General features: G+C 39.1%; 1 pseudogene; it reads right to left on the bottom strand.

The window, feature by feature from the left end:
* LOC100346659 (large ribosomal subunit protein eL15-like) overlaps nt 1–26,021 on the bottom strand; it is a 190,095-nt pseudogene that overhangs the window by 134,493 nt on the left and 29,581 nt on the right.

The following is a 26,021-nucleotide window of genomic DNA, read 5'->3' as shown; positions in this document are numbered from 1 at the left end:
ATTTATTTGAAATACAGAGTTACAGAGAGGTAGAGAAAGAGAGAGAGGTCTTCCATCCACTGGCTCACTCCACAGGTGGCTGCAACGGCTGGGGCTGCACCGATCCGAAGCCAGGAGCTTCTTCCAGGTCTCCCACACAGGTGCAGGGGCCCAAGGACTTGGGCCATCTTTTACTGCTTTCCCAGGCCATAGCAGAGAGCTGGATCGGAAGAGGAGCAGCCAGGACTAGAACCTGCCCCCATATGGGATGCCAGCGCTTCAGGCCAGGGCTTTAACCCACTGCACCACAACACTGGCCCCTAAAATTTTAATTATGATTACCTTTGGGTGGTGGGATAATGAACATTTTTCCTTTTTGCTTATTTGTATTTTCTAAAGTATCATCTACAAGGAACATCTAATAAAGAAAAATAAACATTGGGGCCAGCGCTGTGGCGCAGCGGGTTAAAGCCCTGGCCTGAAGCACAGGCATCCCATATGGGCGCCAGTTCTAGTCCCAGCTGCTCCACTTCAAATCCGGCTCTCTGTTGTGGCTTGGGAAAGCAGTAAAGGATGGCCCATGTCCTTGGGGCCCTGTACCCATGTGGGAGACCCGGAAAAAGCTCCTGCCTCCTGGCTGTGCATCAGCGCAGCTCTGGCCGTTGTGGCCATCTGGAGAGTGAACCACCTGATGGAAGACCTCTTTGTCTCTACCTTTCTCTCTAACTCTGTCTTTCGAATAAATAAAATAAAACTAAAAAAAATTTTAAAGTAAAAAATAAAGGTTAACACATATTAAGACCAACCCTGCAAAGGATGATTGTTTACAGTCAGGCAAATTAGAAATGAATTAGAATTAGAAATTAAAGCAGAGTAAAATCCTCTTTACCGTAAGACTCTCGTATTATGTTCTCATGATATTTGGGTCCATATGTGGATCTAAATGAGACCAATCTCTCTCTATATGAAACTCCCTCTTAAAGAAGTTTTTGCAAGTAATTTTAAATGAGATGGCTTAAAATTCAAATTTTTATGTAAAATCTCTTTCCAAATCATCAAGATTAAGAATTCATTTCCTTGAGAGTATGACTTATTTTCAATGTTATTTGCATAAGGACTTAAGCACAAGATTGGTAGCTGTTTATATTAAAATGATGTATGTGATGCCAAACTGCTTCTCATCCTTGTATCAAGAAGAAAAGTCGATATTCCTGGACCTATTATGAAAATCTGCTAACATTTTGCTTTCCCTCAGAGGACATTCTAATTCACATTTTCTAAATTATATTACTCTTTTATTTCAATTCATCCAATTTTTGTCCTGAAATATCTAGCAATGCTTTCACTATTAACATCACCTTGGAAATAGTAAGGACAAAATAAATGCAGTGAGCATATACTATGTAGCAGGTATTGTGCAGAGTCTTTCATGTAGATTTTCCAATTTAACCCTCTAAACAACTCATTGAGTATTATTATGTGCCATCTCACTCTACAATGAAAAAACTTGACATTTACATAGGTATAAGTGTTCAGTAAAAGGAAACAAGGCTCCTGGGAGAAATGGCTGATCCAGGGCTGGGGAAGATAAAATACAGGTGAATTTGGAATGTTTTTTGAGGCAAAAAAGAAAACACTCAGAAATTCAAATGAATACAGGATGCAGCTTAAATACGCTCCCACTGTAAAAAAAAAAAAAATTGGTATAAGTTGGTCATCTAAATGATGGATTGGTATATAAGACAACTGAATTTTTTAAGAAAAGATATAAAAGTTTATATTGAGACATATAATGGTTACACAAATAGATGGGCATGGATGGATGGTGATGGAACAAAGACATAAGCCTCAGCCATTCTCACTCATTGCTCAAAATACAGAATTTATTCTTTGTCCCTGAATCTCAATTTTGTCTCACACACTATCATCTTTACACGCCACCCCAGCATTCTTCCCCAGGTTCAGAGGCCCAGTGCCACGTGAAAGACCAGCATGGAGGAATTCACCTCCCCTGGCTGACCCCTACCCACAACCTCCACACCTAGCCCACCTAAGATATGAAAGGGCCTTCTGCCACATGTCCAGTCTATGCACACTGGCAGTTGGTCACCCACCTCTGCAGATTTATTTTCTCTGAATAAATTCTGTCTAGCTGTAGATTTGTACACTGCCTCCTCTCTGTTCTGTGCTTTCCCTAACATTTTGGTGCCCCCATTTGAGGCAGCACCAATCTGCACTCTTGCCCTAACAGATGAGTCGGTGGGTGGGTGGGTGGCTGGCTGGCTGGATAGGTAGATAGTTAAATGAGTAAAGGGAAAGTTCTTCTTTATAAGGGATTGTCAAATAATAGCTATGAGTAGTTATAAAGTTAGAACATCATTTTTCACAGTATAGAAACAACTTATTCAGATGAGAATTATAAATGGGTGGAAAATATTTAGATAAAAATTTATTGATACAAAAGGATGTTTAGATAGTGTTTATCAATAGATGCCTTGTTAATAACAAAAGAAAACATCACCAAGAATGAGGCAAACTGATCAAATGCTTCATATACAATGTACTGAGCAAGATACAACATGAGTTATGTAGTATTTTTGCAAAAATTATATAACCTAAATCAAGTACTTAAGACTTTAATGCAATTTAATCATATTCTACAAAACAAATAGCCCAGACTTCTCAAAAATACTGATGGCATGAAAGATCAAAGAGAAAAAAAGGTGAAAGATTTATACGGTCTGAAGAGAAACCAGAGTAAAGACCTAAATCTATGACCTGACACCATCAAGTTACTAGAGAACATTGGAGAAACCCTTCAAGATATTGGCACAGGCAAAGAGTTTCTGGAAAAGACCCGGGAGGCACAGGCAGTCAAAGCCAAAATCAACTATTGGGATTGCATCAAATTGAGAAGTTTCTGTACTGCAAAAGAAACAGTCAGGAGAGTGAAGAGACAACCGACAGAATGGGAAAAAATATTTGCAAACTATGCAACAGATAAAGGGTTAATAACCAGAATCTACAAAGAGATCAAGAAACTCCACAAAAACAAAACCAACAATCCACTTAAGAGATGGGCCAAGGACCTCAATAGACATTTTTCAAAAGAGGAAATCCAAATGGCCAACAAGCACATGAAAAAATGTTCAAGGTCATTAGCAATCAGGGAAATGCAAATCAAAACCACAATGAGGTTTCACCTCACCCCGGTTAGAATGGCTCACATGCAGAAATCTACCAACAACAGATGCTGGCGAGGATGTGGGGAAAAAGGGACACTAACCCACTGTTGGTGGGAATGCAAACTGGTCAAGCCACTATGGAAGTCAGTCTGGAGATTCCTCAGAAACCTGAAGATAACCCTACCGTTCGACCCAGCCATGCCACTCCTTGGAATTTACCCAAAGGAATTTAAATTGGCAAACAAAAAAAGCAGTCTGCACCCTAATGTTTATTGCAGCTCAATTCACAATAGCTAAGACCTGGAACCAACCTAAATGCCCATCAACGGTAGACTGGATAAAGAAATTATGGGATATGTACTCTATAGAATACTATACCGCAGTAAGAAACAACGAAATCCTTGGGCCGGCGCCGCGGCTCACTAGGCTAATCCTCCGCCTTGCGGCGCTGGCACACCGGGTTCTGGTCCCGGTCGGGGCGCCGGATTCTGTCCCGGTTGCCCCTCTTCCAGGCCAGCTCTCTGCTGTGGCCAGGGAGTGCAGTGGAGGATGGCCCAAGTGCTTGGGCCCTGCACCCCATGGGAGACCAGGAGAAGCACCTGGCTCCTGCCTTAGGATCAGCGCAGTGCGCCAGCCGCAGCGCACTGGCCGCAGCGGCCATTGGAGGGTGAACCAACGGCAAAAGAGGACCTTTCTCTCTGTCTCTCTCTCTCACTGTCCACTCTGCCTATCAGAAAAAAAAAAAAAAGAAACAATGAAATCCAGTCATTTGCAACAAAATGGAGGAATCTGGAACACATCATGCTGAGTGAAGTAAGCCAGTCCCAAAGGGACAAATACCATATGTTCTCCCTGATTGGTGACAACTGACTGAACACCAAAAAGGAAACCTCCTGAAGTGAAATGGACACTATGGGAAACGGTGACTTGATCAGCATAGCCCTGACTGTTAATGAACAACTACATTATCCCTCTTAGTAGTTTTTTTGTCTGTTCCACTTAATATGACTTGTTTAATTCTGTAATTAATACACAGTTATTCTTAAGTGTTGAAAATTAACTGAAATGTGATCCCTGTTAAACATAAGAGTGGGAATAAGAGAGGGAAGAGATGTATAATTTGGGACATGCTCAAGCTGACTTGCCCCAAATGGTAGAGTTAGAAACATACCAGGGGATTCCAATTCAATCCCATCAAGGTGGCATGTACCAATGCCATCTCACTATTCCAAGTGATCAATTTCAGTTCACAATTGATCATAATGAAAGGACTAAGAGTCAAAGGTTAGCACATATACATGTCTAGTACCTGCTAACACTAACCGATAGAATAAATAAAGGGGAGAGTGATCCAACATGGGAAGTGAGATACTCAGGAGACTCATAGAATGGCAGATGTCCTAAATAGCACTCTGGCCTCAGAATCAGCCCTAAAGGCATTCGGATCTGGCTGAAAAGCCCATGAGAGTATTTCAGGCATGGAAAGCCAAGACCTCTGGCAAAAGATCTCTGTGAGTGAGATCCCAGTGGAAAGAACAGGTCTTCAAAGAAGGAGGTACCTTTCTCTGAAGGGAGGAGAGAACCTCCACTTTGACTATGACCTTGTCTAAACAAGATAAGAATCGGAGAACTCAGAGGGCTTCCATAGCCTTGGAAACTCATGACTGGAGCATAGGGAGATTACTGATGCCATAGACAGGAGTGTCAATTGGTAAAGTCAACAACAGGAGTCACTGTGCACTTACTCCTCATGTAGGATCTCTGTCCTTAATGTGCTGTGCATTGAGATTTAATGCTATAACGAGTACTCAAACAATATATTTCACTTTGTGTTTCTATGGGGGTGCAAACTGTTGAAATCTTTACTTAATGCATACTAAACTGATCCTCTGTAAAAAAAAAAAAAAAGAAATTATCAACTCCCAACTTGACTCTCACTGGGATTAAACATGACAATAGGTCTGATCTGATTTCATCATCATTTAAAAAAAGTCATCTATTATTTTTCACTTCATGTTTCTGTGTGGGAGCAAACTGTTGAAATCCTTACTTAAGGTATACTCAGCTGATCTTCTGTATATTAAGATAATCAAAAATGAATCTTGATGTGAATGGAAGGGGAGAGGGAGTGGGAAAGGGGAGGGTTGTGGGTGGGAGGGACGGTATGGGGGGGAAGCCATTGTAATCCATAAATCGTACTTTGGAAATTTATATTCATTAAATAAAAGTTAAAAAAAAAAAAGAGAAAAAAAGGCTAAGGAACTTTCTTAGGTCAAGATACTAAGTGATGTGAAAATTAAATAATACAGTAACTTGCACTGGATTTTGCATCAGAAAAAATAAAATTGTTTTAAAAGACATTTGGGGCCGGCGCCGCAGCTCACGAGGCTAATCCTCCGCCTTGCGGCGCTGGCACACCGGGTTCTAGTCCCTGTCGGGTTGCCGGATTCTGTCCCGGTTGCCCCTTTTCCAGGCCAGCTCTCTGCTGTGGCCAGGGAGTGCAGTGGAGGATGGCCCAAGTACTTGGGCCCTGCACCCCATGGGAGACCAGGAAAAGCACCTGGCTCCTGCCATCGGATCAGCGCGGTGCGTCGGCCGCAGCATGCCGGCCGTGGCGGCCATTGGAGGGTGAACCAACGGCAAAGGAAGACCTTTCTCTCTGTCTCTCTCTCTCACTGTCCACTCTGCCTGTCAAAAAAAAAAAAAAAGACATTTGGAGGGAAATTTGTTATATTTACATAAGAGGCTTTTATTAAATGATTGCATGCATACAAAATGTTCTGAATTTGATAACTGATGGTATGTAAGGGATCACTCTTAGTATTAGAATGTACATGATGAAATATTTAGGGGGGCCAGCATTGTGATGCAGCCTGTTAACCTGCCACCTGCAACACCAGCATCCCATATGAGCACCAGTTATATTCCCAGCTGCTCCATTTCCAACCCAGCTCCCTGAAAATGTACCTGGGAAAACTTTGGAAGATAGCGCCAGTGCTTGGGCCCCTGCCACCCGCCTGGGAGACCTAGATGGAGTTTCAGACTCCTGGTTTCTTCCTAGCCTAGCCCTGAACATTGCAGCCATTTAGGGAGTGAACCAGTAGATGTAAGATCTCTCTCTCTCTGTCTCTCCCCCTCTTGCTGTCTCTCCTCCTCTCTGTAACTCTGCCTTTCAATAAATACATAATTCTTCTTTTATAAAAAGAAGTATTTAGGGATAAAGACTCTTTATGTAAAAAATATACCCATGAATGGCTATTATAACAATATGAATAGAAATAATATGTACTTATAGAATGAGATGAAAAAATATAGCAAAATATTATCAATTGGTTAATCTAGGTGAAGGATTATAAGGTAAGTACTACATTTTCTTTTACCTGTCTTGTAGATTTAACTTTTTTCAAAACAAAAAATAACAAGAAAAAGAGGTCTGAACAACTAGCCAAAGACACAGTGTGAGTGGTAGTACTAGAAATGAAAGCTAGACCTTCTGTCTGCAAAGCCTGCCTGAGCCTTTGACCACACTTTCTTATCGCAGCAGCCAGGTCGATCACTGAAAAAAAAAAAGTCAATCTCCTCAAAATCTTCCCGAGCTTTCCCAGCTCGCTCAGGACAAGAGCTAACACCTTTATTTACAACAGTTTGTATAGGCCAGCACCACTGACATCAGGGTGTGGTCTGTGGGGCTGGGAGGTATTAGAAATGTGGAAGCCCAGACCCACCGAATCTGAATATGCACTTCAACAAGTTCCCCAAGAGGTTTCACAGCCACAGTGAAGCTGGAGGAGGGCTGTGCCTCCTTCTCGACACTGATTTCATCTCTCACCAGTTCCCCTTTCTCACTCAACTGCAGTCATTGATCACACTCCACATGCAATACCACCTCAGGGCCTCTGCACTATGTATTCCGCCTACCATGTACTCACCAGATATCATCTACCTGGCTTAGTTACTCCAATTCACAAACATCAAGGAAGAGGACACAAAATCTCAACACGTCTACATTCCTACAAGAATTTCTACTGTTTTTACTGTTTCTTTTGTCTCCAAAGTCTAGCATATTAAGCCTTTATTTGTTGGCTTATTAATTGTTTCCCACACACCTGTAAATTCTATGAGTTAGAAACTTTGTTTTCTTCTTTTCTTGACCCTAGTGCCTAGAACATTATCTGACCCATGGTAGTTACTCAACATAGATTGAATGAATTCATAACCTAATTGTCTGCAATTCTCATACCTTATAATCATCCAGATTTTAGAGAAACAGGTTCAGTCAAGTCAAGAAAACTGCCCAAGGTCACCCATATAGTAAGAGGTGAAGCCATAGTTAACTGTGATATCTGTGTGTGAATTCTATACTCTCTGCGACTGCTTTATCATTTACATTAGCCTGAGAAAGAGCTTAATGAACATAGTGACTGTGCTACACTGAGAAGGAAGATGACTTATTATTACACAGCACTTTACAGATAAAAAGAACTTTTGCATATGGATTATCTATTTATTCTAAAGTGTACAAAGCAATCAGTACCATATTTTCTGATTCAAACATCTCAGCACCCATTGAAGCAGGTTAGTACAACCTGAGAAGCCTTGTGTATTAGTCGGCGGTTCATTACTATAGTGAAATACATGAGGCTAGCTAACTTTACAAAGAAAAGGGGTTTATATTGGCTGATGGTTCTGGAGGTTTATAGTCCAAAATCAGGCATTCTCCATTAAATTTAGCCTCTGGTAATAAATAGTGTTCTTTCCAGAAAAGTCTAGATTTGGCACAGGGTACAACATGGCAAGAGAGAGGTAACTCACATATCTGTTTATACATCTCTATCTCTCTCAGAATACAGCCACCAGGATTTGATCACTGGGGACTCGCAGCAATGACCTGATTCAATCTAATCAATTCTCAAAGGGCCACCTCTAAACATCATAATTAGATTAAGTTTCCTCACTCACAGTGCCAGTAACATATGACTTTCAAGTTTAAACTCCTACATGAGTTCAGGGGCCAAATCAGTATCAAGCCATGGAACTTCGTTATCCAGATGGGGATCATCCTCTCAGTCAAGGGATAGGGAGCTGAATGCTCATGTCATTTGACACCGGACGTGAAGTCACTGATCCTTTTTAATTGCATCTCTGCAGCTGTGAGCCAGGGACTTACGTTCTTTGGATATCTGTACTGCATCAGAGATGGTACCTACAACTGTGTGCATTGCCCTGGTTCTCTTCACGTCCTCATGTTCTATCACTCAGAAATGTATTTCATTTTGATTTTAAACTTAATGACCCAGACTCTGGAAATGCATTTGGTTAATGACTTCATTTAATGCATCTGACAGAAATGCACATGCACAAATTAAAGCATCCATCCTTACACTGCTGGTCATGAGAGGTCACGGATTTCAAAACTCACTAAACTCTAGAAACACTGGAGCTTTACAAGAATATGCTGTTTTCCTGGATCCCAATACATGTATCTTTACCTAAATTGCTTAGGCTGAGTCTCAAGCATCTGTATTTTGTAAATGACCCCGATCAATTGCAAGATTTATCCATGTTTGAGAACTACCCTAAGACCTTGAGAAAATACATATGTGTGAATGGGTATGTACATAGAGACACAAAACACACAGTAATATCTCAGAAAGTCTGCAGCGGCTATGGCCTGAATACAGATATAAACCAAGCAGGTAATAAAATGATGAAAAAGTTATTAAACTGACCCTCAACAAACAGCATGGATCTGACTCATTGACCAGTGAAAGTCAATGAGGTGCTAAGAGTCCATTTACACCACTGATTTGACTGCTCACTGAGCTGCACTTTATTTGCTTGTGTTTCTTTTTTGGTATCAAGCAGGTCCCATTCAGAGGCAGCTAGCAAATTTGGCCACATCAACAACCTTGAATCAGCTTCAAGGAACACTCAGAATACAGTATAAACTATGGCTGTGATACATGGGACCTAGCACTCCATGTCAACAGCTTCACTACAGAAGAAACTAGGAAAATATCAACAACTGAGTCTATCATGTCCCTCTTACTCACCAATAGGAAATTAAGTCACTTTTGTTTCTTTTGTTTGCAACAGTTAAGCATCATCAAAATAAAAAATTAACATCTTGAGGACTGGAATTTTCTTTATGTGCTGAGGGTCTATCTAGTAGGATAGGAAGCCTTGTTCTACAGAAAGAGATCATTCCTGTAAAGAAAAAAAAAGCCTCATACTATTTCCTAATGCTTTAGGTATATAGTTTGATCATGCCAAACACAAAGTCAACTCTTCTAAACTTTATTCAACTTCATGATAGGAATAAGAATAAAGACAAGAAGGTGTCTTTGATATTGTCATCGCTCCCCATCACTCCTGCTCATTACCGCAAACCCTACCTGTCTCTAGCCACTTCTTACTTTCTGCCAGTTCAATTTCTATTTCCTTGAAGATGCCATCCTGAACAATATGATCCACAAGTAACCTTTCTTTCTTTTTTATCACTTCATGGTCCATTTTTACTTAGATGATAGTCCAATCATTATCTTTTTATGGGATTATATCTTTGTTCCAGGAACTAAGTTCTGCTGATCATGAGGGTAAAATTCATCTTTAGTACTACTTCACATTTTTCTCACAAAGCTTGTTCAAAAAAACATACAACACCCAGTTTGTGATTAATATACATAAATTGTGTGATTTGTTACTAAAAAGAATTACCTAAATTGTGAAAATCATGCTTTCTCTATAATAATTTGAAATATTTTAAAACAATAACACATTTCCAAAGTCCTAATCAGATCAAAATTTTTGCTAATGAACTCCTGATTTCCAAAGTCTCTTGGAACATTTAATAACATAAATTTAAACCAATATTAAGTTGTTTTTTTTTTTTTTTGACAGGCAGAGTGGACAGTGAGAGAGAGAGACAGAGAGAAAGGTCTTCCTTTGCTGTTGGTTCACCCTCCAATGGCTGCCGCGGCCGGCGCGCTGCGGCCAGCGCACCGCGCTGATCCGATGGCAGGAGCCAGGAGCCAGGTGCTTTTCCTGGTCTCCCATGGGGTGCAGGGCCCAAGCACCTGGGCCATCCTCCACTGCACTCCCTGGCCACAGCAGAGGGCTGGCCTGGAAGAGGGGCAACCGGGACAGAATGCGGCGCCCCGACTGGGACTAGAACCTGGTGTGCCGGCGCCGCTAGGCGGAGGATTAGCCTAGTGAGCCGCGGCGCCGGCCCCAATATTAAGTTTGTTTTTTTTTTTTTTTTTTTTGACAGGCAGAGTGGACAGTGAGAGAGAGAGACAGAGAGAGAAAGGTCTTCCTTTTGCCGTTGGTTCACCCTCCAATGGCCGCCGCTGCAGCCGGCGCACCGCGCTGATCCTGGCAGGAGCCAGGAGCCAGGTGCTTTTTCCTGGTCTCCCATGGGGTGCAGGGCCCAAGCACCTGGGCCATCCTCCACTGCACTCCCTGGCCATAGCAGAGAGCTGGCCTGGAAGAGGGGCAACCGGGACAGAATCCGGCGCCCCAACCGGGACTAGAACCCGGTGTGCCGGCGCCGCAAGGTGGAGGATTAGCCTATTGAGCCACGGCGCCGGCTCAAGTTTTAAATGTCAAATAAAATACTACTTTAGAACTCTCTCAAAGCATTCAGCTACTCTCTCCTCAATGTGAACATATCAAGTGTATGTCCACTTCAGGCTTTTTGTACTTGCTTTTGCATTTGGCGAGAACATTCTTTCCTTCCATCTGATTCTTACTTTTCAGTAAGGTCTCAGCTTAAATCTTCTCCATTCAGAAGAGCCCTCCAAGACTACTCCATTTAAAATACTCTACAGGGGCTGGCCTTGTGGTTTAGTAGGTTAAGCTTTCATCGACAATGCCAGCATCCCATATGGGCACCAGTTCAATTCCTGGTCATTCCACTTCCAATTCAGCTCCCTGCTGATGGTCTGGGAAAGCAGAGGAGGATTACCCAAGTGCTTGAGCCCCTGTGCCCATGTGGGACATGCTGAAGAAACTCCTGGCTCCTGGCTCCTGGCTTCAGCTCAGCCCAGCCCTGGTTGTTGCAGTCATCTGGGGAGTGAACCAGTGGATGGAAGATACTTCTCTCTCTCTCTCTCTCCTCTCTCTCCTGTCTCCTCTCTCTCAAATAAATATTTTTTGAAAAATACTCCACAAAGATAGACACCTCTCTATCACGTAATCCTACAGTTTTATTCATTATATTTAAATGTCACTGCACATTTTCTTTCATTACACTCAAAATATCTGATTCTTCACTATTTCTTATCCATTTCCTGACATTCTAACATATACTAATTGGAAGTGGGGACCTTTTCTAGATTGTCCAAACCTCTATCCTCAGTCCTCATTCACAGCTGCAGGAACTTGTTTTGAAAGGCTAAAAGTTGAGAGATAAATACTCTTTTATTAAGACATGAGGTGGACATATAGAATTCAAAAACAAATCTCATGTACCAGCCTACTTAATTTGAGGGCCCTAACTACTTAGAAAAGACCTGAAATAAACTTACAAGGGCGTTATGGAGAACATAACTTCAATGATAAAATTAAGAATGGTACTCCATGAGAAAATAAAGGAAGCTGTTAAGAAAAACTTGCCCTCTTCCTTTTCTAGGCATTAACAGGATACATGGAGGTAACATCAAAATAGTCATTACTTGCCAGTATCAAATCAATAAACATTTAAATTGGTATACCTTGGCTATTTTCAGCTCTCCTTCTGCCATCTTGGTATAATTCTCTCATGTTTGACAACTTCCTGCCAAGCAATATCAAGTTCATATATTAAATTGACTAATCAAAAGGATAATGTGTGTGTTTATGAGTAAATACAGTTTACAGTGCAGCACTCAGTTTTCAATTTAATACCTTCAGCAACATTGGGATTTTTAAAAATTTGATTGACATAATTGCACCTATTTATGAAGATGCTCTTTGATGAGTGACTGCAGCAGTTACACACCATGCTTGGTGTTTATAGCCCTGCCATTTTTGTTCTACATACTGTCAGTACTGCAATGTGCAAGGGACTTGAGGGACACAAACAACTCTAATCAATGGTGTGATGCTTGTGTTCATGGCCATTTGTTGTCAATGATTATTACCTATCCAGATCTATTCTTCATCATTTTGCACACTGCTCGATGCTCTGAAAGATGATCAACAAGAATCACATCTATGGGTTCACTAGCCCTTTGGCTTCCCACTGAGTTTGTCCAGTAATGAGCCCCATCAAGAGGTAAAACGGTGACAGAAAAGTGATTTGAGTATTTATTCCCTATAGGGTCACTAAAAGCTGCCTTGGTCATAGCTCCTATCATATGCTTTCTCTGTCTCAGGGTTTCAAAACTTATTCCATTCAGTCACCCTCGCAGGTCTACAGGACATAATGTTGTTACTAATGAGTATGTTGTATCAATGATTTTCTTCTACCTTTTCCACACCTCTGTTAACAGTCCTTTATTAACTCTTAAAATTACCCATCTTGAGTTTCCATACGATTCCTCATGAGATCGTCAATGTTCAAATGCCTGTCTTAGGCAAAGCATACTATGTTAAGGGAATGATTTAATCAGAAATGACATAAGAAAATGACAAAAATCCAATATTAAACTATAAAGTCTTCACAAATGTTTCTGGGATTAAGGCAAATGAAAGAATACTTAGGAGCTGAAGTTGGACTGGAATGACATGCAATAATAGATGGAATCTCCAATGTGATCCCAATCAAAATATCAAAGATGTTCTTCTAAGATTGAGAAAAAAAAAACTAAAATTCATATGGAAACACAAGAGACCCAGATAACTAAAGAAATTTAAACTATAAAAGTAAAGCTGGAAGCATCACAATACCAGATTTCAAGACATATTATAGGGAAGCTATAATCAAAACAGCCCGGTACTAGCACAAGAATAGAAATGTTGATCAATGGAACAGATGAGAGTTCTCCAAAATTAATCCATGATCATCGACAATGAGCTAAAATCACTCCAAAGAGAAACTACAGTCTCTTCAACAAATGGTATTGGTAAAATTGGATCTCTTAATGCAGAAGTATGAAACAAGACCCCTTCTTTACACCTTATACAAAAATCAACCCTGAATGGATCACAGATATAAATCTAGTATCTGAAACCATCAAATTACTAAAGAAAACATAGAAGAAATATTTCCAGACATTGGAATAGGCAAGGACTTCTTAGATAAGACTATAGATGCACATGCAATAAAGGCAAAAATGGACAAATGGGATCACGTCAAGCTAAAATGCTTCTGTACTGCAAAGGAAACACTCAACAAAGTAAAGAATCAACCCACAGCATGGGAGAAAATATTTGCAAATGATGCAACTGATAATGGATTAATATCTAGAATCTATAAACAACTCAAGAAACTCAGCAACAAAACAAACAATCCAGTTAACAAATGGGAAAAGGACATGAACATGCATTTTTCAAAGGCTGAAATACAAATGGTCAACAGATACATTAAAAGATGCTCAGGATCACTAGGTGCCAAAGAAATGCAAATAAAAACCACCTTGAGGTTTCACTTCTCCACAGTTAGAATGTGTATCATCCTAAAATCAAAAAGTAACAAATGTCAGGAAGGATGTGGGGGGAAAAGGTACTCTAATGCACTGTTGTTGAGAATGTAAACTAGCACAACCATTATGGAAGACATTATGCAGATTCCTCAGAAATCTGCAAATACATCTACCATGTGACCCAGCCACTCCATTCCTGGGAATTTACCCAAAGGAAATGAAGCCAGCATATGAACGAGTTATCTGTACCCTCATGTTTACAACAGCTCAACTCACAATAGCTAAGATATGGAATCAACACATACGTCCATCAACTGATGAGCAGATAAAGAAATTGTGCTATATATACATGATGGAATACTACTCAGTCATAAAAAATTAAATGCTTTTTCAACAAAAAGGATACAACTGGAGACCATTATACTTAGTGAAATAAGCCAGTTCCAAAAAGTATCATGTTTTCCCTGACTTGTGATAATATACAAAAATATATATGAATAAAAATGCTAATTTGATATGTGATTATTGTGTACAGCCCTTGTCTATACTCCTGAGGAACAGTGGTTTTTCTACTTACTATTTGTAGATTATTTATTTATTGGCGAGTTAAGTTTGTGATTATACAGTGAATTGGAAGTATGTCATTGCAAAAATTAGAAGAAAAATAACAAAGGAAGGAAGGAGAGAGTGGGAGTTGGGGAGGGAGGGAGGGAAAGGTTGGGAGAAGTATCATTATGTTCTTAAAACCGTATATATGAAATGCATGAAATTTGTTTCCTCTAAATTTAAAAATTAAAAGTTGGATGGAATTTCAAATGAAATGATAAGTTAGGAAAAACCTGGACAGTAGAAAAGAGGAGATGAAAAATTTCCTATGGGAAAGTAACTTTGGGAAAGGCACAAAAGCAGAAGTAAGAATGCACTGCAGAAACACAGTTAACTATTTCATTTACTTTTTGAAACCTCCTTTGGAAAGATAAATTCATGATTTAAATACTGGCATAAACTATCCTATGTGGGTCATAAAAGAGGTGAGTGAATTCCACCCACAGAAGTCAAGACACCCCAGTAGGATGACAAGAACACTTGCAGCTTCTGACACAATAGCATTCAGGAGTGGGTTGGCTTTAGAAAAAAATAATAGCCTTAATTATAAAGGCAGAAAAAAAACAAGTTCTGGCAAAGATGTGAAGAAAATAGAACTTGGCACACTGTTGATGGGAATGTAAATTAGTAAAACCATTGTGGAAAACATTATGGAAGGTCTTAAAAAATTGAAAAATAGAATTACCATATAAGGCAGTAATCCCACTTCTGAGTATATATATATCCATGGGAAATGAAATCATTCCACCAAAGAGACATCTGCATTCCCATGCTTATTGTAGCAGTATTCACAGTAGCCACAGAATGCAAACAATCTATGTGTCCAGTCACTGATGAATAAAGAAAATGCATAACATACACAATAGAATACTACTCAGCCATTAAAAAAGACAAAATCTTGTCATTTACCACAACACAGGTGGAACTGGAGGTCATTATATTAAGTGAAATAAACCAAGCACACAAAGACAACTATCACACAAAATTGTAGTCACCAGAGGCTGAGGATAGGAGGAGTGATGGAGAAATGAGGAAAGGTTGACTAAGGGATATTAACTTACAGCTATATAGGAGTAAGAAGATCTGTTGTTCTATTGCACCTTAGGGTAGCTAGCTATAGGTAACAATAATATGTGGTATATTTTTAAAAGGCTAGAAGAAGGCATTTTGAATGCTTTTTAAAGATTAATTTGAAAGTGGGTTACAGAATAAGAGAATGAATGATGAATGAATGAATGAATGAATGAATATATTTTCCATTTGCTGGTTCACTCCCCAAATGGCCGCAATTCCTGGAGCTGGGCAAGGCCAAAGCCAAAATCAGGAGCTTCTTCCCAGTCTCCCAAATGGGTTTCAGGGGCCCAAGCACTTCAACCATCCTCTACTGCGTTTACCAGGTACATTAGCAAGGAGATGGATGAGAAGAGGAGCAGCTGGGACTCAAATCAACACTCCAATATGGGATGCCCACATTGTAGGCAGCAGCTTAACCCACAACACCACAATGCTACCCTCTTGGATGTTTTCACCATAATAAAATAATAAATATTTGAGATGGATATGTGAATCCTGATGTAAATATTAACTGGTTATCTACTATCCTTAAAGAAATATCAACCACAATTAATGATGTCCTCTTTACGTTACAGAAATTATTAACAGAATGGCTTTCTCATGAAAATGTTTCACTTGTGAATGAAGGTAGTGCCCATGACATTTTTAACTATGATGGTGTATATTCTGCAAGGAGAAATTAGAAGGTATTTTCTCTGTAGAAGATACATTTATGGCAATTTTTCAAGCCAACACTTAAGTTATGGCTTCTTCAGTTACAGCTTCTACAGCAGAAGCTCTTTCATTCCAGAGTTCTGGCTGTACATTTTATTGCAGTAATAAAGTAATAGGAGTCCAAACTCTTTTGAGAGGGTAAACAGAAAGGCTGAGTACAACCGTTGGCACAGGATAGAGTTTTCAACCTTTTCCAATGAAGTACAAAGTAGATTACAATCTGATTTTTTACTAACTTGTCTTTATTCCAGCATGTTTTGGGTTTTATGCAGAGATCTCTAATACTCATTAATATTTCAGGCTAATACTAGATAGCTAATACAATGTCTGATTCAATTTCACAAGATGCTTATAGCAATATTGAATTTTCAGGATGGACTTCTAGTCTCTTCAGAATTTTTCAGGTAGATTCTCACTAGGGGATAGAACTTCTGGCATTCCACAGATCCTAGATAATTGTTTTGATCAATGAGAACACATAAAATGAATGAAGAGAAATTTTTGGAGGTCTCAGAAGACCTCTGTGTTTCAGTGGGGTGGAAAACACATGTAGGGAACTCATGTACAGTGGCTCTCCTGGCTCTACACTGTCCCATCCAGACCATATTTCCACCTACCAATTGACTACTAGGTTATTTAATTATTGTGTCATTTTCTTCATTTCTGTGACATTTTAATCAATAAACTGTTGGAACATTGACAATTTTTGAAACTGAAACATTTTCATCTTTAACAAAATCCCAGCTCTGATGCTGGAGGTTAAAGTTGTGTAATAGTTACAAGTGGATTTCAGAACTAATTTCAAACCATCTTTGTCACTTAACAGCAGTATCACCTTGGAGAAGCCAGCTAAAACTCCCCAAACTTTTTTTGATTATCTACAAATTGATAGGCATAACAACTGGTTTGTTTTTGCAAATGTCCACATAAAATGTACAATGTAACGATGCAGTTGAAGGGTATGGCACCTTCTCTAGGTTGCACCAGGAGAACCACCAATAGTTTGGCAGAACTTGAGGCCCTTTCCAAGGCCACTGTTCTTGGGCCATGCAGATGTCTACCCATGCATTTCCCTGTGCTTATGGACTGCTTTGGTGATTCAGTAGGTGTCAGGATTTCTTCTGATAGCTTTGCAAAACGGATCAATGAGGATAACCTCAAAGAATTTGTATGTGGAGTTTTCACCAACCCAGTAAGAATTCAGGACTCTCAGAGCTCCACAGTAGCATCCAGCTCATTCCTCAGCAACAGACAAAAGGCTTCATGTAAATGTGAGCTGGTTAACCTGATAGACAGGTTTGCCATATACTGCACCCTTAGGAACCGGGCGCTTGCAGCCACCACTGCACACACGAATCCTACATATGACATAACCAAGCTTGCTTGGCCTTGTATCCCAGTCTGAGAGCATTATCAGGTCAAGTTGGATGAAGCATCTTGTGCATTGTGGAGAGCTGGTGGCACTGTCAGCAGGGGACCCTCAGGACAAAGAGCATCACAAATGTCTACTTCTTTCACCACAGCTCCTGGAATTACTTGTATACACCCACCCTGGCTTACCTGATGGTGCCAGCAGCCCTACATGTATTATTTCTAAACAAAATTCTAAGTTGAAAGAAGTGAAACAAGGAAGAAAGAGAAAACACCAATGGGTTCTTCTGCAAAGTGTCTCATGAACAAAGATAAAAAGAATTCTAGAATTTAGTTAGAATTTATTCTAAAAAAAAAAGAGTGCAGAGGGTCTATCTTAGTTCATGTGGAAAAATGCCTAGTTTTGATTTTTGATGGGGAAAATGTAATGCAATAAGAGTATATTCATTTAAAACATAATAGAAAACATGTATCAAACTTGAAGAATTCTGGTTTTTATTTGTATTTTCCATATAGCTGCTGGCCACTAGTATGAGTCAATTGAGGAAATGTCTATTCAAGTTTTTAGCGCATTTTAAAATCAGGTTATTAGTGTTTATACTACTGACTTGTAGGTGTTTCTTACATGTTTTAGAGATTAATTCCTTATCAGAGCTATGGTTCATAAATATTTTCTCCCATTCTCTTTGCTACCTTATCACTGTGATGATTATTTTCAATGTTGCACAGAAACATTTTAGTTTGATGCAATTCCACTGGTTTTTGCTTTGCTGCCTGTGCTTTTGGCATCACCTGCATTAAATCAATGCCAAAACCAAAGTCATGAAAGAGAATTTTCTCCTATTTTCTTCCAGGAGTTTCATGTCATACCTTTAAGTCTTTAATCCATTTGAGCTAATTTTTGTGTTTTCATTGTACCCTTCATACTGTTGACCAGAATGCAAAATGGTGAAGCCACTGTGGAAAACAGTATGGAGGTTCCTCAAAAAACATTTGAAAGAATTACCATGTGAATAAGTAAGCCCATTTCTGGGTATTCGTACATAAGAATTGAAATCAAGTTATCAAAAAGATGTTAGCACTCCTGTGCTCATTATAGCAATATTGAATATAGCCAAGATGTAGAAACAACCTAAATGTCAATTGATGAACTGATAAAAAAAAGTGATCCATACATACAATGGAAAATTATTCTACCTTATGAAGAAGGAAATTCTACAATACAGTATAACATGACTAAACCTTGTGGATATTATTCTAGGGGAAATAAGATACAGAAAGATAAATAGTGTTGATTCCAACTATATAAAAAATAGTAAAGGTTGATTCCAAGATGGCAGAATAGGGAACGACATACTGCACTAGGATAGGGATAAATAGTTTGTTTTTTTTTTTTTAAGTGTGAGAAATGCACTCTCAGGAGAGAATTAGAAAACTGCAGTGGAAATTCTACAGAAGGAAGAGGAATGCTATGGCCCTGTGTGTAAAGTGATGATGTGCAATATGAACACGAACATAATACAATAAGCAGTCAAGAGCTGGAGCAGGCAGCAGTTTGGAGATGGAGCTGAGACCGAATTGCAATAGCCTGTGGTGATACAGCCAGATGGAAAACATAGTATGAGTCTGGCCTGCAGCCCTAGGGGCATAAAAATCCATTCAAAATGGATCAAAGTCCTAAATCTATGACCTGATACCATCAAATTACCAGAGAACATTGGGGAAACTCTACAAAACACTGGCATAGGCAAATCATCAAGCTGAGATGTCTTAGTCAAATAAGCTAGTCCCCAAAAGACAGAAATCATGTTTTTCCTGATCTTGGGTAACTAATCGAGTACCCAAAATGTAATGTATTAGAGTGAAATGGACATTTTGAGATTCGATGATTGTTTAAAGCCCCTGTCTCTTCTGCTGAAGAACAGTGGCTTTTTTTCTTCATACTATTTGTTGAACTCTTTTACTTATTATATGATTAATCTTACGATCAATAAGTAAACTGAAAGTAGATCTCTGTAAAGATTAAGAGTGGGAATGGGAGAGGGAGGAGGAAGAAGGGCTGGAGCATGGGTGCGAGGAAATATCACTATATTCTTAAATTTGTATATATGATATTTCAAATATAAAATAAATAAAATTTTAAATAGAAAAGAAGAATAGTACAATTCATAAATTCAAAGAGGAGATTTGGAGTTACTAGAGGGAAACATAAACTCACAAATCCATGTATACAAAGCTTCAGTCAAGGAAGATGAATGAACTCTGGAGATCTGCTACTCAGAATTGCGTACTTAAAAACAACAGGTGAGTAGTCCTCATCTTAAGTGCTCTTATGAAAATATGAAATAAAGAAAAGTGATCTAGTGAGATGGCATTGGTACATGCCACCCTGATGGGATTCAATTGGAATCCCCTGGCACGTTTCTAAAACGAGGCAGGGGTGTGCGCAACTCTTTGCTCTGTGAAGGGAGGTCACACTCCCTCCCCCTCCTCTTCCCACCCAAGTGCCAAACTGAATTTGCCAGGGTAGAAATGGAGCTAAATCCTGTCCTGATTCAGGGCACAGTGGGGAGTTCCACTACTGCAGGAGGCCACTAATACCAGGGGATGGGGCAGCTTGCAGGACACAGACAGGACACCCTGCATCATGTGACTATAGGAGTTCTGGGCGTAGGCCACAAAGCTGTGTTCTTGTGCACCTGCCCAGTTTGACTGCTGAGACTCAGAGCTCCCTGCACAGTGTGGACAGATCTCGCAGAGGAGTTAAGGGACACACTGCAGAGTGGGTCAGTGCTCTGGATGGTGCCCACACCAACACGAGTGAGGTACACTGGCACTGTGAGCTTACTCTAGGCTGTGAATCAGTTTGTTTACCCCAGCATGCAGAAGACCTGGGATTGTAAACACACCAGCCAGCTCCAACATCCCCTCCCCACAACTGACTATGGACAGAGGTGCACCATCATGCCCATCTTGGGTGATACTCAGGAATCTTGCCTCTTCTACAAACTGTGGCCAGAGGTCCCTAGTCCCACCTAGCACACACTGCAGGAACTCCAAATATTAGCTTTAGGCATTGCACCAAGTACCAGAGGAATATATCCAAGAATAAAATACACACACATACACACACACACACACACCTACCAGAATATAGAAACAAAAGATCCTCCAGATGCAGAAAAAATCAATATAGAAACAAAAGAAACATGAACAAGGAAGAAAATAAGATATCTCAAAAGGAATAAAATAACAGACTAATATTGTACTGTGAAGGGGAGATCAACAAAATAAAAAAAAACAATTTCTAAGATTGATTATAAGATTACTTAAAAACAGTGAAATAGATGAAAGAAGGAAAGCAGTGCATGAAATAGATGGGGAACTGTGCAGAAAGGGAGAGATTGAAGCAACACTAAACAGAAATACTAGAAATTAGGGATTCTATAAGACAAATAAAAATACGGTGGAAGGTGTTAACAACAGACCTGGTAAGGCAAAAGAATGAATACACAGTTTTGAAGACAAATATTTTGAAATATTTCATTCTGACAAAAAAGAGAAAGAGAAACTGCCAACATAGACTCCTTTACTCTGCAAAGCTCTTATTCATAAGTGAAGGTGAAAAAAACCACCTTTCAAAAGAATAAAAAATTGAAAGAATTTGTCACTACCTGGCTAGCTTTACAAATGATACTTAAGGATGTACTACAAACACAAACAGAGAAAGACAATCAGCATCATGAAAGAAATTTAAAGGCAGAATATTTCCTAGTAGAACAAAAAAAGCAGATTTAAAAGAAACAATAGTAATATTTATGAAAAACTGACAGGACCAAGTAATGAATTATCAATAACAACATTGAATGTAAATGGACTAAATTCTCCAATTAAAAGATAGAGACTAGCTTAATGGCTAAAAAGAAGACCCATCTATATGCTGGTTACAAGAAACATATTTCACCAAAAATGGTACACAAAAAGGATGGAAAAACAATCTTCAAATTTTAATTATAGGCTTATAACTTCTGTATCTTACCTTTTAAAATAGTGTTATTATTTATTTATTCACTTAATGGTGAATTATATTTTAATAAGTATTTTTCAACACAAGTCATTGTCTTTGCCAATTTGTGATGAAAGAATATACAACAGCAATTAAGAAGCTCATTATGGGCTCACATATTCACATTAATTTTTAGACAGATATAATTGTATTTATATAATTATAATAATCAAATACAATTACTTATAACAGGTTTATTCAATGTACAATGAGGGTCACAGAAGGGGAAATAAGCTCTTCCTTGGAGAGTGGGATAAAAGTATGAGATAAATTTAAATTGAGGTTTGGCATAGGATTTTTTTTACATGTATAGGTTTTACATGTAAGTGGTAGTATATAAATAGGCAAAGAGATAAGGAAGACCATTGCATAGCCAGCAAATTTTTGTCATAATATGTGGCTAGAATGTAGAATGTAAAATTAGTAGCAATAGATGACATTAGTGAGACAGAAGAGGAAAAACTGAAAAAAGAGGCTGATAATGTCTTTAATTGAATTTTATACAATCAATGGATTAAATATCAAGTGGAAGGTAAAGGTCACACTCATCTCTGCTAAATGTAGCATTGTTCCCAGGGGAAATACAATTTGTTTTCCAAAGATGGATTATATAAAATTATTTCGAGGAAAATGCTATGGGGAAAAATAAAAGAGCTGACAAATAGCAATAAGTTTGATGTAAACAGAGACTTGAAAAAGCAGTCATGCATTGCTCTTTCCACTTTTAGACCTCCTCCCTCCACTATGAGAATATTCCTGGGTGAAACTGTTTGAAGAAAGCAAGACAAGCACGAAGAAAAGCCTTAATGTCTCATTCAAGGCTATCCTACACTAGACATCCACAGAACAAGTCTAGGGTAAATGTGGCTAGGGCCTGGACACGGAAAATTTTGAAAACCTAGGGAATATAATGTAACCAATCTTCCAAATTGAGTAAATAAGAAAAAAACCTGAATCTTAATGTTTTACAATGAAAGTTGTGGATTTAACACAGAAACACAATCAATTCACTTTAAATCCAATTTGAACTCTCACTTTTAGGAGAAAGTATTCAGCACCCACCTCTCTGTTTGACTAGAAGAATATTATTGCTGTTTCTTAGTTCACTATCAATCTTCTTTCTCAGGGATTTTTATTATCATTTTTATTAAATTACTGGCTTCTCTTTTTCTTCATCATTCCTACACCATTCATGTTTTAGTATGGTATATGGCAGTACAACTTACTTTCATTTATGTATAAACAATAAAATCCATTGCACATCATCTGCATCATTATAGTATCTTGCCCAATGTGACGTTCACAATGGATCAATTTTACAGAAGAAAAGAACTATGTCTTAGTACAATCAAATAGCTTGCCCAAGTAGTTTACAAAACACAAAGAGAAATGCAAATTAAACCACAGTGAGGTTTCATCTCACCCTGGTTAGAAAGGCTCACATTCAGAAATCTACCAACAATAGATGCTGGAGAGGATGTGGGGAAAAAGGGACACTAACCCACTGTTGGTGGGAATGCAAACTGGTCAAGCCACTATGGAAGTCAGTCTGGAGATTCCTCAGTGTCGCTCCCCCTCTTCGTGGAGGAACGACACTAGACCCTGCGCTGTTCTTTTGTCTGCTCGGCCCTCCCCGGGTTTGCTGCTGGTTCTTCACGGGTTGGCTACCGTCCCTTCCACCTCCGTGGAAGGGCGGTTCCCTCTGCCACTTTCCCCACTTCCGCGGGGGAGCGGCACACCGCCGGCCAGCTCTCTCGGGGGCTGCTCAGGTGTTCCTCAGGTGTTCCTGGTGCATGTTGTCTCTCTCCTCCTTTATAGTCCTCTTCCACCAATCCCAACTCTGCTACCCACACACCGAGTACGCTGCTCTCCTCCAATCAGGAGCAGGTCCTGCTGTTTATTGGTTGAACTGGAGGCAGCTGTGTAGAAGCTGTTACTCCCTTCTCAGCGCCATATTGTGGGAAAGCAGATGCATAGAATAAGTCTTAATTCCAGTAACAGTCTAGTCTGAGTTGCTCCCCACACCTCAGAAACCTGAATATAACCCTTCCATACAACCCAGCCACCCCACTCCTTGGAATTTACCCAAAGGAAATGAAATTGGAAACAAAAAAGCTGTCTGCACCTTAATGTTTATTGCAGCTCAATTCACAATAGCTAAGACCTGGAATCAACCCAAATGCCCATCAACAGTAGACTGGATAAAGAAATTACGGGACATGTACTCTATAGAATACTATACGGCAGTCAAAAACAATGAAATCCAGTCATTTGCAACAAAATGGAGGAATCTGGAAAACATCATGCTGAGTGAAATAAGCCAGTCACAAAGGGACAAATATTATATGTTCTCCCTGATCGGTGACAACCGAGCACCAAAAAGGAAACCTGTTGAAGTGAAATGGACACTATGAGAAACAGTGACTTGATCAGCCCTTGTCCTGAATATTGATGAACAATTTAATACTTTATCCCTTTTAGTATTTTTTGTTCTACTTAATACTATTGGTTGAACTCTGTAATTAACACACAATTATTCTTAGGTGTTTAAATTTAACTGAGAAGTGATCCCTGTTAAATATAAGAGTGGGAATAAGAGAGGGAGGAGATGTACAATTTGGGACACGCTCAATCGGACTTCCGCAAACGGTAGAGTTAGAAACGTGCCGGGAGATTCCATTTCAATCCCATCAAGGTGGCATGTACCAATACTATCTCACTAGTCCAAGTGATCAATTTCAGTTCACAATTGATCATAGTGATAGGACTAAGAGTCAAAGGGACCACATAAACAAGACTATTGTCTGCTAATACTAATAGAATTAAAAAGGAGAGAATAATCCAACATGGGAAGCAGGATACACAGCAGACTCATAGAATGGCAGATGTCCTAAACAGCACTCTGGCCTCAGAATCAGCCCTTAAGGCATGCGGATCTGGCTGAAGAACCCATGAGAGTATGTTAGGCATGGAAAGCCAAGACACCTTGGAAAAAAAAAAAAGAAGACCTAAATGAAAGATCTCTGCGAGTGAGATTCCAGTGCAAAGAACGGGCCACCAAAGAAGGAGGTGCTTTTCTCTGAAGGGAGGAGAGAGCTTCCACTTTGACTATGACCTTGTCTAAATAAGATAGGAGTCAGCAAACTGAAAAGGCTTCCATAGCCTTGGCAACTCATGACAAGAGCCTAGGGTGATTACTGATGCCATAAACAAGAGTGTCAATTGTTGAGTCAACAACAGGAATCACTGTGCACTTACTCCCCATGCAGGATCTTGTCCTTAATGTGTTGTCCAATGTGCATTAATGTTATAACTAGTACTCAAACAGTACTTTACACTTTGTGTTTCTGTGTGGGTGCAAACTGTTGAAATCTTTACTTAGTATATACTAAATCGATCTTCTATATATAAAGATAATTGAAAATGAATCTTGATGTGAATGGAATGGGAGAGGGAACGGGAGATGGGAGGGTTGCGGGTGGGAGGGAAGTTATGGGGGAGAAAAAGCCATTGTAATCCATAAACTGTACTTTGGAAATTTATATTTATTAAATAAAAGTAAAAAAATACATAAATTCTTAACAAAGAATATTTGATATAAATTATAATATAACAAAAAGGATAAATTTGGGAAAACAATTTCATTGTTTTCAAATAATAATTCAAATATTTTGCAAAAAAATAAAAACACAAAGTGACAGAGCTTTAACTTGAATTCAGGTCTTAGCATCTCAATAAAACCATGACTTTTCTGGCAGTTAATTGTGCTGTTTATACATCCACTCCATAAAATCTGTGGGCATGCATATTCAGTGCTCTACAACCCTATTTTGTCATTTCTTCTCTCCAAAATGCCCGCTGCATGTTGACAGTCCAACTCTCTTGATCCTTATTAAGTAAAAAACCAAATCAGCAGGTCTATAATGTACAGCATTTAATTTTCAGAATGCAATGGCAACAAACTGTATCTGAAAATTTCTAAGATTAGTTGAAAAATATCTACAAATACTGTTGCCTGCAAAACGAAAATGTGCTAAACACTTATGAAGACCTGAGTGACCAAACTAAATCACTCTACCAAATAAAGAAGTTTTATAACTGAGAATTATAAAATTAAGTCATGACATTCTCAAAATTTGACATCTTAAAAAGAGGGAAAAAATAATTTCATCAATATTCAAAACTTTGTATGTTTTCCTTTTTGGTGAATATATGAATTACAGAATACTTTAAATTTTATATCTATATATGTCAATAAGTAAACTTGATTGTCTTGAGGTTTGACATTTAACATGATTAGGTCATATTGCTTCTGTATCCAAATAGAACTCCCTATTGCTTTGTTATCTCTCCCCACTTTGAGCTTAAGGAGCTGCCCTGATTTTTTTCAGTTGGCAGCAACCTTATCTAAAAGGACTCAGTGCCCTTCAATCAAAGCACTGTATGAACTATCTGTTTTCT

Source organism: Oryctolagus cuniculus, chromosome X (assembly GCF_964237555.1).
Source record: "Oryctolagus cuniculus chromosome X, mOryCun1.1, whole genome shotgun sequence".
Taxonomy (NCBI): Eukaryota; Metazoa; Chordata; class Mammalia; order Lagomorpha; family Leporidae; genus Oryctolagus; species Oryctolagus cuniculus.
This window is presented reverse-complemented; position numbering and strand designations above follow the sequence as displayed.